Consider the following 16,755-nt stretch of genomic DNA (forward strand, 5'->3'; position numbering starts at 1 on the left):
TGTAATAAAAATATTAACCTGAATAAAAAATAAGTTAATGATCAAGAGAAAAGCAATAAAATTTATTTAAATACTTTAGAATATTTATAAAAATATTGTCCAAAATCTTTTCTGTTCGAAATAAATTTATAGCAGTGTTTAATAGGAAATACAATACCCTTCTCTTTTCTTATTTTCCATTTCTTCTCTCCTACCCCCTTTAAATCTTCAGAAGTTAGCTCTGCTCTGATCTGTTACTTGGCGTGTACCTGCTAAGAAATATTTAGGTATTTCAATTTTATAATTAAATGGTGAACTGAACAATACTAATACAAGCGAAGATGTTTTTACCTAATTAGTTTGGAACTAAAATTTGTTCTAACTTATTAATTTGATTAGGGTTTTAATATTTGAATCTAAAATCCTATTTTTGCCACTTTTCTTTGCTCTCTGTTCCCCCCTCATGTTTCCTCTGAGGGGAAGGAACGTGTAGTATCGTACGTCTACTGTCTAGTATCATATTTATTTCAAAAATAAACATTCTTTTCAAATAAAAGAATAAGCATATTATATTTACAAGTGGATAACGTAAGAATTTGATATTATGAATGAAATGCAAAGTAGTTAAAAATTAATCATCTTAACCTTTTGCAAACTATGTAATAACAAACCGAGACGATTACCTTCATTCTATTTACTTAGAAATATTATTTTGATTGCTTCAGTGGAAAGCCTGTTCTCATGAATTTATTAAGGTGGCTGAATTATGATCCTGTTAACTGAAGGAATTTTATTAAGCGATTTGCATTCTCTAGGCAATATAAATGCACTGCTTTGTTGCAACCGAGAGATTCGGTGCACATGTCAAAAAATAAATCGAGAAACAGCAAAGGATCTGAATTTTTAATGAAGCAGCACATAATTTTTGTATCTCTGGTCGACGTGATAAAAATGTAGCATTTAATAAATGATCTTATACGAAGAAGGAGGGATGAATTTCAGTGAGCAACAGAAATGCTATGCGCTGAAGCAGAAAATTATCTGCGGCATATTTTAGACCCATGCTGACCTGACGTTAATTGCGTTAAACAAAAAGCCAGTTTCCATGCATATTAACTGACATAAAATAAAATGTACTAAAATTTGTCATTTTCTGGAATTTTTCATATGATGACTGTGATGATTTAATTTTTTTTAAATTTATTTATTTCTTCAAAATTGGATTAGCAAATTATCATGTACTACTATGACTGGAATTGTACTCGTTCTTGATTAGGTATACCTTCCTTTATTGCGTTTTATAGATGTTGCTCTCTTCCCTTTCTTTCTTTCTTTTTGTTTGTTCTTTCTTTTTCTTGCCCTCCCTCCGAATTCGAACAATCTTTCATGTTTGTTTATTATTTCATTTATTTATTTATTTATTTATTATTTTGTCTGCGTCCTTCCTCTCTATATGAGGCATTCTGAAAATTCTTATTATGTTTCGAGCTGTTTATTAGGCCAAATAGTAATCATCGGAAAGTATCAATGGCTAATTTTGTGTTCATTATTCATAGTCTTAAAAAATGTTATTTAATTTTGTGTTTCTAAAATTATCCGTATTATAAGTTTTTTAACTTTTAATTTTTCAGGATATTTCCAAGCATTTAACCGCCCTTTTTAAAAATAATTCTGTAAATAACATATTTTTTATATATCTTGAAACCTTTACGAATTTTTCATAATCTTTATGGAAACTGCCCTTGTTTTATGACTTTAGCCCAAAATTAATTTTCTTACGCAACTTTGGAATTTTTGGTAAAGGCGTTAAATGCTGTGCCGGTTTGGCGATTTTTCGCCAAATTTGTATTTTAAGCACATAACATTTGGCATTCATCCAGGTTATCGTTTATTCGTCGTCTTTATCGAAACCGAGTTCTTTCCCATTGGGCACATGAATTCATTTGTTTGGTAACTTATCAATGATTTGGCGGTTTTAAGATTATTATATATGCAAAATTTTGATTATGTGCTTTGCATGTTTCAAGTTGTTTGTTTTTAACAAATTATTACAATACCATTGAAAATTCTCTCCTTTATTTTTTTAAATAGCATTGAAATGAAACATTATTTCTCTCTGTGATATAAAACTATTTTTTACCTTTTATTAATTAATTAGTTTATTTTTTGAATACCTTAATTTTGAAATTAAAACAATAAATATCATAAAGCACAGTTTCCAAATTATTTCTTAGGAAAAAATATGCTTCTGTAATTATGTTAAAAGTTAATTTCATTAATCTACTTTTCATTTTTAATAATTTCTTTAATAAAAAGGAAACTTAAAAAAAGTTGTAATTATCTGGGAATATTCAGATATATCAGCTGTCTCTGTTAAATTCACCTAACGCTTTTATTCGTAAATACCCCCCCCCCAAATAATAGTAATAATAAAAAAATTATATATATATATATATATAAACTTATTTTTTCCTTAAGTAGTTGGCAGATGTAATATATTAATTACTAGCTCTGACAGTGCATCAAAACCTTTTTACTAATTCAGTAATGAAATGTAATAATTCCTTTCAAATGATCTTGTGAAAAGAAAGAGCCGCATGTCTATCATTCAAAATCTGGTCCGAAACATTATCTTCAAGGAAAAGGCAAATGGAATGCTAATACTGGCCAAAAACTAGTCTTCATGTACTGAACATTTAATCCAAGTATGAGTGCGAAGCTCTTAAAAGGAAATCAGAAATATATGTAATATAAGAAAGGCATACTAACTAAACTTAATATGACCTGTGAGGTCAAGCATTTTGCGCAGTGAATTGCAAAATTTAAAATTAGAAAGTAACTTCTTCAAACTATAGCCCACGAGCTAAAGTGATACTTCGGTTCCTTTGCAAAAAAGTATAAACACAAAGTAAAGATCCAATTCTAATGTAAAAACATAATATGTATGAAATACTAATTAAGGAAAAATAGCAAAAGATGAAAGCTTAACTTGATCCAAATTTAAAAGTTAATATGTATGTAGAATAAAGTGTAAGCTATCTCAAAACATATTAGAAAAAAAACTACAAAAACATCATATTAAAAAACAATAAGTACTACAAGCAGTGGTAAATGGAATAATTAGCCTAATTCGAATATCATTATGGCCTTTTCAAGGAAAATTCATCGTGAAATTCGAACTCTGCTAAGTTCCAGAACGCGTTTCGTCAAACAGGACACTGAGACTGATAGCCAACAAATTTTTTATTAAAAAAGTCCAAATATTAATTGTATCCAGGTCTCAATTTCCTTGTTTCATTCCCCGACGCGTCAGCTGTTAACAAGTATAAGAGAAATACTTAATTTGTGCAGGAAAAAAGCCTGGGAAGGCAAATTTACAGCATTAAAATAAATAGCGAAATTGCTATATATATGTATATAGAAGGGACTTTATAATTAACTGCATATAACTTCAAATAGCTAATATATTTACGGTTCCTTTCCATTCATTTCTGCGGTTTTGCTAGCGTTTCAGATTTGATGTTTGTTAACTCAAGTGGCCTGTTGCAACATTGTTGTAAAATTCTTCACAAAATTATCCGTAAAAAATTTCTTTACAAAGTCATTCCTTGAAAGCTGCCAACTTTCGCGTTCTTTCCAGTAATATATTTTTAATTCTTAAAATTTCAAGAGAAATTTTCAAGGAAATAATCTCGTCATTCAAGTTTTGCGTAGTTTTGTAATTACACACCAGTCACGTGCATTAGATCTTGAATTTAACGCAAGTTCTTGGAGATTTAAGTCCATTTTAATGTGCCGTCATTTGTACGCCAAAGTCACATACATGCAAAACTGTTCTTTCCAGATAAACGTCGTTAAATAATTATTCGGATGCGTTTGATTTAGTGAAAAATTAAATTTTGACTTCGACATAGCAATTCTCATGTATTCATCATTCATAGAATAGTGATGACCAAATGGGGGCCCTCAGCTAGATAAACAAATTTATTATTATTATTTCCCAAATTGGTGAATATTTTCATTCATCTAATCATCTCAGTACTTTCGTACGTTGTGATTAATTTTGCATTAATCTTGAAATAACGGATGTTTATTACTCTTAAGTATATTCTAAGCATAACGTAGCGAGCTGCCTGCGTAATCAAAACATGGCGTAAATTTGCCTGCTTTTCTCATAAAATATGCATATCATTCTTGTAATGTGAAGCACTGGAAATAACTCCAAGAAGAAGAAGTATAATGCCGTGATTATGGCATGACACCGACAGTATTTAACATTTTATTGAAGTCACACTCATAGAACTATTCGATACATTCGGAAAAACTAGTCTTTCCCAGGCAGGCTTTGGATAATTTTGTTGCAGTTTAAGAATTTTATGCAGTCTAGATGAGGGAAATTTCATATGATCAGATTTGGATTTATAATGATTATTTTTATCACGTTAAAAGGCATTTCATTTAATTTTAGCCTTGTGTGTAGGAATTCCGCATTTTTTTATTCGAGTCGTTCATTAACCTCTGTGCACCGGTTTTCGCATCTATATTTATAGAAAGAAAAAGGCGTTTGCTGTCAGGCGTAATTTTTGTTAAGAAGGTTATGACCTTGAAACGCTGTGTTCTTTTTAACTGTTTGAGTTGAAAAGTTGGTCTTCAGAAAGTTTAGGTGCGTTTATTTGAAACCGTCAGGCTACCATTCAGCGATGCACCCAGGCTTTAATTAATCTTTTTTTTTTTTTTTTTAGTCCAAAGGGATTTGAATCCCGAAGGACTATTAGTTTCGTTTTGGCATTTTGCGTCGGACGGATAAATGTCGGTTCACTTTTCAAACTGTTGCCATAAAATGTTAGAGTCCTGCATTATATTTGAAGAAATTAAATAATGAAAATCTGCGTAAATGTATGTATATTTCTCACATTGTCATAAAATAACGGTACATAGAGTCATCGAATTTTGAATAACGTAATCCTCCAACGAATATGAGCATGCGGAAGACCAAATTTGAAATTTGTTTTATGATCGATTTCCTATTTTTTAAAACTTTGACGAATTTTTGATTAACAAAATCAAGGATTTCAAAGCGAGCAATGGCAACGTTGTGCAGAAAAAACATTTTTATCTCCAGCGCGTGAGTCTCTGTATCGGAAATTCTAAAGATATGCTCGTTTTAAAACTATTTTGCGATATTGCTGTTGCACTGGATCTTATGGTTTAAGTGCGAGGAACATGATATTTAATAAAGAAAGGTAACACACAAAATGTTAAAAAACGCCCCTTTGGACGTAATTTAAAATCTGAAACATTTCAGATTTTTTTTTTTTGAATATTTTATGCAACAGGAACTATTAGATTTTTTTTTTTTTTTTTTTTTTAAATCCACTGTGCCGGTGAGTAAGTGCCAGTGCTGAACTTCTTATCAGTAGTTGCTTGCATACAGACATCAGAAGCAAAAATAGAAATCGTGGAGCGACCAATTCATTCTCTGCGTTCCCTAAATAGCGAGTACTTTGGAGGTAGGAGCACAAAAGTCTCAGTTTTGGCTCCTGACCCACAACTCCATCGTTCCTGACCCCATTGTAAAAAGAATAGTGTAGTATCGTTGATCCCTTTAATTCTAATTTGTTTGTATGGGAAAGAGGTATAAGTGTATTTGAAAACGGTGTACTTTAATCTAACCCCGTGCTACATCTGTTTCACATTCGCCTTCTCAAGTTTTCCTCTCGCAGTCCTGCAGTAGATATTTGAACATCTTTCCTTTTGTTGCATGTTGGAGGGATTTCCTTATTCATTTAGGTATGCATTTGCGTTTATTATACATAGATTTGTGTGAAATTGATTGCTGAAAATTTATATATTGCATGCGATGTTTAATCCCTGGTGATAATTAATTATGTTGCAGCAGGTGTCTAGTACATGCGTGGAAGGTTGGTAAATCACGTTGTAAAGTATGAGAAACCGTAAATCACGTTATAAAGTTGGAGGAATATTAGTTTACGTTTTGTTTTCTGATTTGGAGGTATGAGCGTTTCCCCCCCGGCTATTATCTAATTATTTATGTTAAGAAAGAATAGAGCAAAAGTATAACCGTTATGAAAAAGTTGATGTTTATTCTTGGATAAATTTCTTTGGTTCATGGATACTTCTGTCGCGGCAGAATTTTGTCCATAACTACAAAGTTATACAAAGTTCTAAAACTACTATTATCACTGAAATGTTAGAAATTAAATGTTGTAATTTGAAACAGATTATTCTGTATAATACATTATCAAAATCTAGAAAGGTGGACAATTTTATTTATTAGTCCAAAGGGGCTTTGTCCCTGAGGGACTATTGTTTTCGTTTTGCGATTTTGTGTTGAATCACTCTATGTCCGTTTCATTTTTCAGAGTGTTTCCACTAAATATTGTCGCCTTGTATTATATTTGAAGAAATTAAGTAATGAAGAATCTGCATAAATGTATGTATGTTTCTCGCATTGTGATAAAACAACGGGTACATAGGACCATAAAATTTTGAATGACGTAATCCTTCTGGGAATATGGTCATCTGGAAGCCCAAATTTTAAATTTTTAATTTTTTTTATTATCGATTTCATATTTTGTAAACCTTTAACGAATTTTTTATTAACAAACTCAAGGATTTCAAAGCGAGCAATGGGAACGTTGTACAGAAAAAACATTTTTATTTCCAGCGCGTGAGACTGTGTATCGGAAATTCTAAAGGTATGCTCAATTTAAAATTATTTTGCGATATTGCTTTTGAACTGAATTTTATGGTGTAAGTGCGAAGGATATGATATTTAATAAATAAAGGTAACTCACGCAATGTTAAAAAAACGCCCCTTTGGACGTAATTTAAAATCTGAAACCTAGATTTTTTATTGTCTTGTTTTGCTTATTTATTCATCTTCCAGATCTAATAATCTTTTTCAAAATACTTTTCCAAAAGAACGCTTTAGTATATTGAGAGAAATATTAAACCAATGTTACATTTCTGCGACCAACTTTCTCCAGTACAGAAGTTGACAATGAGATCAAAAATCGATCAAGAATTTTATCAAAATCTTTTTTAAAAATTTATTTTACATTAGTGATCTAGTTTGTTTTAAATTAATATCGACGTTTATTTTCAAGTACTTGTAATAAAATTAATACCATAGCTGTAGCAACGGTAAATTCAGAGAGTTGTTTTGTTCCAGAATTATTACAAAACGTTTGCTAGAGCTCTACAGATTGTTAGTTTTATTGATTAGTTATCCACCTTCTCCCATTGGTAACTGATTAATAAATAACCAGCGTTTAACTCGAGCTCTGTGTGGACTGTTTACTAGCATCAAGCATGAAGTCTCTCTCCTCTGTGATTGCGTAGTTTTAGTATTGCTGGGTAAAAGTTGACGAATTTATCACTTGTGTTCAAATAGCAGTGAACGGTAGCAAGTTCAATCACATGTTAAGCTGTATTAAGAGTCTTTTGAGTATTAAAATAGCGAAATTCTTTTAAACGAGTATTTTCCCCAAATCTGATGCATTTTATTTTTGTTTAAAAAGGGAAAATGTTTAGCATATTTTGTCTTTAGATACAAGTATTTTGCATTTATCTTTATAAAATTTATATTTTATTTTCATTTTCCGCATTTGCAAGCTTTGAAGAGACTTAGTGTAAACAGGCGCATGTTTCTTCATCGATGAAATATTCAATAAATATGTGCATCAAAGATCATTTATGTAAATTTTATCATCGTATTAACAGCGCTGAAGAGTTTAAATCAAACGCAATATTTTTACGATAACTGTGCATTGTTTTAACAAGTATAAATTTTAAAAAAATTACACATTTTTGGCATGTTGAATTTATTGTAAAACTGAACATTTATAAGAGACCATTAGGTTGTTTGAAGCAATAAGCGGTAAAAATGCGCAATTCCCTGTCCAGGACTCGGAACTCCGGACCTTCCGATTGCTAGCCGGACGTGTTCTTCAATTACCTCACGAAAGTATGCGGTAAGTTGAGGGAGGAAAACTTACACATTGACAATGAATGGAATTCATTGTTGATATTCAGATTAAATGTTTTTAATTAAAATATTGCTCTTTATTAAACATTATTTAGGTATGAAGGCGCATTTTCTGGAACATAGGACCATTTCTTGGTATGCAGTTGTGTGTAATAAGCAGAAAATGAAAGTCCCCCCCTTCATCTACTCTTATGTATTGCTCTAAATATTGAATTATATTTATCCCAGAATTTCTTAAGAATTCCAGAAATATTAAGTTTGAAAAGAAGGTTAATAATTCTCTTGATCAAGACCTAGTTTTCGGACTTTTTCTGAAGCTTCTTTCCTTTTTGTTTAGTGAACATCAAGATCTTTGATGTACATTGACGTCCTCTGATGCAGTAAGAATTTATTGATTTAGAAAATGGATTATTTTGAGAGCAGTTATTTTTCGTCGCAAGTTGCTGTGAAATCTAGTCTGAGTTATGAGCTATTCTTCCTAGGTGATATAAACTTCTTTGACACATTTTTGAACTATGGCATAATGTATAAAAAGATTTGTAAATATGGCTAAACTTATAAAGTAACTAAATAATTTCCTGATGAAAATAAGATATTTCACTTTGATGGAATTTCCATTCTTTAAAACCGCTTGAATTTATTCTTCTGGAATATTTGTATTTGGGTTTGAAAGAAATTTTTGAATCAGTCTGAAACGTAGTTTTACGAAAGAAAAGTGTTTAAAGAACCATCTATCCTCCAAACTCAGTTGAATTCAAATAATAGTATTTTCCCCGTCAGTTACAGGTTAGTTAGACCAAAAATATTAACTATTACTTTAAAAAAAAAAAAAAAAAATAAGATTTGCTCTAATTCGGAAGATCATGTACAACTTCCAGTATTGAATTTATCTGTAATGGATTTTCATAATTTATACCCTACAGTTGCTGTAGTATCAAATTGTTATACTCTTTACTTTAAATTTATTTGGATTTTCTGCTAATTAAAAAATCAGGAAGAAAGAAACATTATGAAATTTAATAGAAACTGGAAGTATCCTCAGACAACTTTTTACAATAAATAATGAGTTGTGTTATTATTTTCTTATCAAATTATTTAAAAAATCTTTTCCGTGATAGGGATTGAAATAAGCGAATTATTATATCAAGTACCATTTTTTTATTAGCAGGTAAGCGGGTAGTCTGGGAGTCGAAAAATATCTCTGAAATATGCGTAGGAAACTTGATTTTCAGCTGTGCGGGTTGAAATTATTTAACTTTGTAGATAATTGGTAATTTTTGCATCATTTACTTATTTGTGAAATATTTTTGCGCGCATATTAGTGTCATAAATTACTACATGCACTAGTTCCTTAAAATCGGAAAACTCCAAAGTGGTTTTAAAATTCTCGTTCCTACCTTTTTAGGATTGCTCGTAGTGGAGTATTCTGATTTCATTGTTTTCGTGGTATAAATATCTATCTTGTTTCTGTTGTTCTTATTCGTTATGAAGAAAACTTCCAGCGAATGGGCGGGCTGAATTTTTTTCCCGCGATATTCCCCATGTGTATTGGGAATACGAATCAGTTTTTATTAGGGAGTCCTCCACGAAAACATCTCTTCCCTTAACCAAATGACCTTCTCATAATTAGCCATATTCGTTTAAAAGAATTTTGAAAGCTCAGAGACTTTGGAGGAAGGGACAGCCTTTCGATCAGTAAACAGATCAACAACTCTTGAACAGCACATCACGTGAAATGCTTCAAATGAGCAATCGGTAAAATGATTCAGGTTCTGTGAACCTCTTTCATTTTTCTATCCTGCTTGTTGAAGCAGCAACACGGGATTCGTCATAAAGAGAAGTATCGGATATCCCAAAACGAAAGTTGTTCTTCCTGTGATCAATGTATCGCGCATTATAGATTTCAAAATGCATTTTGAAACTAGTCGAGTTTTGATTTTCTCAAGATACAGCATTATTCCGGATTAGAAAATATTCTTTTATTCGATGATTTAGCGCGGACCTGTTTCATATACGGCGGTTTTTGTTCGCTAAACCAATTATTTCTAACTTTCATAGTCCGAGAAACTGCCAAAAAGATAAAACAAAGATTAAAACATTCTGAAATGAATTTTAAACACACTGTTCATTTTCATGAATGAAATTAGAATTATTGAAATATAATAAATGAAGTGTTTAAGCTGGTATTTAATTTATACTCTTGTTTGCTTTTAAAAAATATTCTCCTTTAATTGTATAAAAGGGGGGTGTGAGTAATGAAGAAATTTAAATATATATATATATATATGTAGACCGATTTAGAAATATAGAGGCATCTGATCTTCTGGAAGCAAAAGGCTCTTGGAAGAAAAGATTTGTGGCAGTTTCTCCTGAAATGTATGGAATTTTTTTATTAGACTAATGTCGATTTTTTCCCCCAAATTTTAAAATAAATTCTGCGGTAAAAGATACTATTAACTTGCCCGTTTTTTTACCGTTTTATTCACTATTTGTAGCGAGTAAAAGTTGCTGCTGTAAGCAGTTGGTCTTCAGAAAGTGATTGCTTCGTAGTGCTAAACACCCATGTCTTCGCTTTCGGTATCGAGCTGAAAGCCTGGAGCGTTACAGCTGTCTGTGAGTGGGAGGAAAAAAGACAAAAATCTTTTCTTTGCTTTTTTAGTCTTCCGCTTGAAGCTGATAGACAGAACCATTTTATTTGTGGAATATCTTATAGAGCTAATTTGATTCAACAAATGGAAATTTTATTCTGCCCAAAAGCAGTTTTGCTAATTTGATACATTTTATCGCCTCCTCGCTAAATAAGTCATGTGATTATTTGATATGCGCTAACAGTATCTGTTAGAAAAACCCTTTACTTTGTGCTTTCTAAGCTAACAGTGGCTCAAAGGGAAAATTCCTTTGAGTCAATTTGAAGATGCCCATGTTAAAGGATGTGTAATATGATTTCTTTCCATGTGAGATGACTTGTGATATGGAAATCTGGAGCTTGAGTATGGGACATCTGGAATAAATTATGTTGAAGGACTGCATGCATGCATATTCGTAATCCTTTAAATGTATTATTACGCATAGAATTTTCTCGTTCAGTTTCCAGAACAGCTAGGTGATGAGAACAATGAACGCAAATAATATTTATATTTTTTAGCGGTACATTTGGTACTTCTGAATATGTAAACCCAAAATTTTCTGACAAGCAAATACGAGTGCTGTAAATTCTTCTTCAGAACGCTGGATATCGAGGACAAACGTTATCATTTAGCAAAAGTTGTACTAAAATACCAAGCTGAAGTAATTTTTCAATCGTGGAACATAAATGTTAGCCCATTTCTCTTAAAGATTTCTTCATAAAGGTATTCCTTTCTTAAGTTAGTAGTACTCGTGTGCTTTACCATTAAGGCCAAAAAGCTGTGAGTAACTCCAGAGTCTTACACCAACTGTTGTTACCCGTGTGAAAGGGGCTGTTTATAACTTACTTGCGCAGATGGAAGAAATTCACATTGGAAAAAGGAACACGCCAAAGTGAAATTTAAAACTGGGCAAAATAATCATATCTCTTCTTCAGAAGCAGAGGCATTTTTTTGCTCTTGAAGAAGAGGAACCTGTATCTGATCGTACTCGAAAATCGATAGTTTTATTCAGAATCTACGCCACAAACTAAGGTTTCATTTTTGCCTAATTTTAAAGAAATTGCAAAATTTTCTCATAACCTCGCTTTTTTCGGATCCTGGGATGTCAAAATTGTTCTCCGGTTTTGACGCCATATTTGACATATTTTGAAATGCGATATCTTCACACGACTCGGTATTCACAACTTGTTGGTGCTTCATATAGTTAGTTCTCCAAACTGAATGTAGTAAAACGATTGACTGTAGATAAGCAAAATTGTACTTAAATTTACAAAATCGATATTAGTGCATGAAAACACAAAATGCCAAGTCAAGAGAAAAAAAGTTACTGTTTTACAGTAAATGTTTATTAACATAAGTTAAAATAATAACTACATTTATTATTTTAATTTAAATCATAACATTTGTGAGCTCTAATGAGTACCATGCTATTGAATAATATCGGGTAAGTTTAAAAAAAAAAAGGGAAAATTTTTTATTAAATATCAAAAGCGTTTAAGAAAATCTTAATTAAAAATTAATTTAAATGGAAAGTTTTTATTAATTTTTTAAAAATTCATTAATTTAAAAATAATACCTAATTAGTACAGTTTTAAATGAATAATCAGATTTTTCTAATGATTAAAACTGAAGATGGTTGGAAAATAAGCTGTGTGGGATGGGGATCAGCTGAAAAAATTCTTTATTCACAGCATTTTATTCTTGTTTTAATTCAGATGTTAGCGATCATTGAGCAGCTATGTTTAATAAACCGAGCCAACATGCGAACTTTAAAGTTCTAATTTCTCTCTCAGATTTCTGTGCATTAAATCAAATTTTGGAGGCATTCTTTCATTGCCAGCAGGTCTTGCATCATATCATTAGGCAGTTTCGGTTATTCTGTTCATTGCTAAATATTGTTCAATTTGAGTAACATTTTAATTTTTGTTCCTGTCCCAATCCTTTAATGCAGCTTTGGATTTCTACCACATCAGTGCAGTTACTTGTTAGCTTTTTCATCAAGTAATGGGCCGTTGTAGGATGATGGTGCATGTGTAAACATGAATAGCCTATTTAATTAATAAATCACTGTTTACTTTTCTCTTAAAAATTCGAAAACTTCTACTTTTTCACCAAAAAACTGCAATGTAAATTACAATAATTTGAACTTGCAAAATTTAGATTATAACCACGGATTTTTTAAAAAATCAATTTATTAAAGAGATGTTTTAATCAGAAATTTTAATATCGTCGAGCTCCTGTTATATACTAAAGACTAAATCAGACAGTTTTCCCCGTGTTGAAATTGCAAATTGAATTACATTGTTCCGATGCGGAAGAAATTGCATGAAATGTGTTACTGTATTTTGGAAACATTGTTTCGCTTTATCGCTTGAACTTTTAAGGTGGTTGTTCGGTAAAATTTCTTATCATTTCCATTTGGTTCGTTTTCTGACAATTTCGCAGAATATGGTTCTTGTCTTTCGTAATGTTCGCTCAGAGAATGGATGAAGTTTGCTATCTATTTCTACGCCACTGTATCATGGCGCATCTCATTTCTCTAAAATTGAGTTATATCCACTCGATTTCGGGATATCCCCATTTCGGAATCACTACAACTGTTGCAATCTTCTGTAAGCGTTCGCCCAATTGAGTTGCATTGAAATTGATTTTAGATTTGCTGCATTCTTTTGCGAGTGTCCTGTGAGCATCTGCGGGCTGTTTTCGACTGCATTTTTGATAATTTTGTGCTAGAGGTAGAAAAAGAATGCTGTTATGAACTGAAGCGTGAAATTTTTATTTTTAAGTTTCACATAAGCTTGAAAAAGATGTCTGATCTGTGGCAATCATTCTTAAGCTGTTGCTGTATGTTATAAAATAAATAAAGTATAAAAAATTATTTTTAATTTAGGCTTAACCGAAAGAATTTGCTCAGTGATAAATATATATAGCATTTTTCAGATAAAAAATATTTCGACTGCTATAAATTAAGACGAAAATTGCTCTGTAGTAAATAGCCTTAAATATTATTAAATATATATGGTATCATTTTAAATTTACTTAGTTCGAAGTCAAGTTATTCGAATACTTGCGCAATGGCTGCAAAGTAAGATAATAATAATTTATTTACTAAAACATTGATTATATTATCTCCTAATATTAATTTTAGTAGAAGTATCTAAAAAGAGTGAACCCATAGGTAGCAAGTTTAATTCCAAAAATTATTTTAAAGTAACTTGAATGTAAATTGTTAAAAATGTTTTACGGGGACTTGAATTAAATCATGAATAACAAAATTTCAATTGGAAAAAGAAATTAAATTAAAAGCTAGTAATCATTGCCATTGATCGGAAGTTAGTTGACTTTTCAAGGGGAACAAATCAACTCCCGTTCAATGAACAATAATAATTAAATAAATAAATACGAAGGTGTTTCGTCCTTTACTCAAGTAATAAGGTGATGCCAAACTGGCAAATTAAGTTAGGCCAAATATTTCCGTGAAGTGAAGGGATCCAGTACCGGTTACGTGGTCAGAGCGGACAGTGGCTACAGCGGACACGTGAGGGTAACTGGGTGGGTTAGAGCGGGCATTTTTGCACCTATTGTATTGTTTACCTAATTAGTCACATGTCACCTATTATGTACTTTCGAGCTTTGCACCTGCTGTAGAGATAAGCCGATATTTTAAGAGTAAAGATTTTTCAGTGGATGTTTTATCCTTATGAAATGTGTATGTCATTTTATAGCCTCGAAAAAGTCTGTGATGAAACCCATAGCCATTTCAACAAAATTACTCTCTACAAATAAAGGAAAAGGATATTTAGTTGTAGATGATTAGCCACGCCGTTTACACCGAAAATATAAATTAGGAATGAGCTGGGTATGTAAGACAGATCGTTGTAAAGCAGGGATGTCAAACTCATAGGTACACTTGGGCCAAACAAACAAGGTTTAACTTTAGGCGGGCCGGGGGGGGGAAATCAATATTCATAGAAACGTAGATTTATTTCGAATAATACAATAATAAACTTATATATATATTTATATAGAAAAGAACAAGAAAAATTTAATGTTTACGTCCTGATACTTGACATCTCTTCTCTGCTATTATCTTTCCTATTTCGGAAGAAATTTTGTTTGCAGTGATAACTTTCAATGCTGACCCAAGGTGAGCATCATTAATACGGTTTCTAATAGGAGACTTATTACCTTTCATGACCGAAAATAACTGCTCGCACCGATAAGTGCTACCAAACATGGAAATAATTTCATATGCGAATTTTCGAGTATTTTCAAACCCGGCTGGTAAATATTTGTAAATTTCAGGCACGCCCACTTCAATGAATTTTGCTTTCAAATTTGAGTTGCATTGAATCTCGATCACTTCCATTTGCATATGGTTGGGTACTGAATACTTATGGAGAAAATCGAAGAATTAATAGTATTATTAATAGTACATTAATAGTATTATTACATATCAAGCAGATTATTTTATCTTTTATTTCACAGCAAAAATATTCTAATTGCCATTTTACTTGGAATATTCTATGTTCGTCAGCGATTTTTAATCGTTTAATTTTAATTTAATTAATTTTACTACCACTTGGTTTTGATATAGACATACTGAATACAAAGTGCTGGAATAAACACGGTTAACGTTAAAAAGCTAACAAAAATTTATTCTTTCCACAAGAGATAAATCAAAATGCTGAAATATTTCTTCAAAAATATTCTTACAATATCACAAAATGTCAAACGTTTAACAAAAATCAATTCAAAACAGAGAAACTAATTCTATCTCACAGCGAAATCGCTACAAATCAATCACAGCATTAAGTAAACAAACAGTTCGCTAGAACTACAGCTACTACTGAGATGAGTTGTTTGTTCTCGGCTTTTATAAGCTTTATAATTAATTTCTCGAATATACTGGAAACATCTATAAATATCTGGATTTTAACTATGAAATCCGTAACAATATGAATTAAGTAATAATTAATAATAAAGCAAAGTGCATGCACATGCATGCACCAATATATCGTACAAAACTATGATTGGAAAACTGAGACTATGAGTTCGGCCACATTCGGCTATCGGGGGATGCGTACAAGTTCTGAGTGCACGTGTCCCCCAAAAGCCGAAAGTAGCTGAACGCAAGCTACTCACACGCATTTGTAATTTAAGTAGTGTGTGTGTCAGCTCGCTGTGAGTAATCTAACAACACTGAATAAATTATCGTTAATTGCTTAGCAGTAAACATTTCATTTTTTTCTTCGTCGATATGTTATTTTATTATTATATATTATTATTTGCCGATATATTGGCCGGGCCGCAAAAATATTTGTTGTGGGCCGCATGTTTGACATCCTTGTTGTAAAGGAAATGTAAAGACAAATTTTCAGAACGAAGTACTGAAGAAAACTGAACATTCCTGCGTGCCCAACGTTACTGAGATGGAAGTTAAAAGGAAGTTAGAGACTTTCAGAAAAAGAGTACGAGAAGAAACGTCAGTTCCCGTTCCCAAGATATTTCAAGAACTTTCAAAATTATATCAGAAAGGTTATGATTTCGTCACTAAAACACCGACATACTACAGTGCCAAGAGTAATTCCAGTGCCTTGTAATTCGATAATCGAATGCGAAAACAGAAAACTTCGGTAAAAAAAAAAAAAAGTTATCCCACTTGAAAGAGATTTGCAACTTAAATTACTGTTTAAATTATATTATGGATTTTTAAAAATATTTATTTACTTATTTATCTGCACCCTTTGTCTGTTCTTGGGGAAAAAATGTGTCCGCTCTAACCACGATGAGTTTCGTAGTGTCCGCTCTGACCACGAAATCGTTTGTGTCCGCTCTGACCACGTCCGCTGCAGCCACACCACCCCAGTACCAATGCAGAGCTCCAAAGAACTCTTTCTGATTAAGCATTTTCGCTAATACAATTTTGAGTGAAAATCAATTTATGCAGTAAAATTGATAAATTACTCGAGTAATTGTCCCCCGACACCCTCGTTTTTATGCATTTTAATTCAAATCTATTTGCAAAAAATTAAACATTGGAAATTGGAATTATGAAATATAACTCAAAGTAATTGAAATAAACATTAGAAAGTTAAGAGTTCGATCGCGCCTTTAACCGGGCCAGCCGCATAGTTG

The 16,755-nt window shown here is 31.7% G+C and overlaps 1 protein-coding gene across 2 annotated transcripts in view; it reads left to right on the forward strand.

The window, feature by feature from the left end:
* wdb (serine/threonine-protein phosphatase regulatory subunit widerborst) overlaps positions 1-16,755 on the forward strand; it is a 198,194-nt gene that overhangs the window by 98,361 nt on the left and 83,078 nt on the right. Inside the window, exon 1 of one of the 2 annotated variants that reach the window (XM_085815959.1) lies at positions 5,534-5,769. The exons of the other annotated variant lie outside the window; for it this stretch is intronic. The gene's annotated coding sequence lies outside the window, so the exon portion shown is untranslated. Of the gene's footprint in view, positions 1-5,533; positions 5,770-16,755 lie in introns of those variants that run through there. 2 annotated transcript variants of the gene reach the window in all.

The sequence above is a fragment of the Stegodyphus dumicola genome, chromosome 4 (genome assembly GCF_044657685.1).
Source record: "Stegodyphus dumicola isolate Sdum_Otavi_A_Nest chromosome 4, ASM4465768v1".
Lineage (NCBI taxonomy): Eukaryota > Metazoa > Arthropoda > Arachnida > Araneae > Eresidae > Stegodyphus > Stegodyphus dumicola.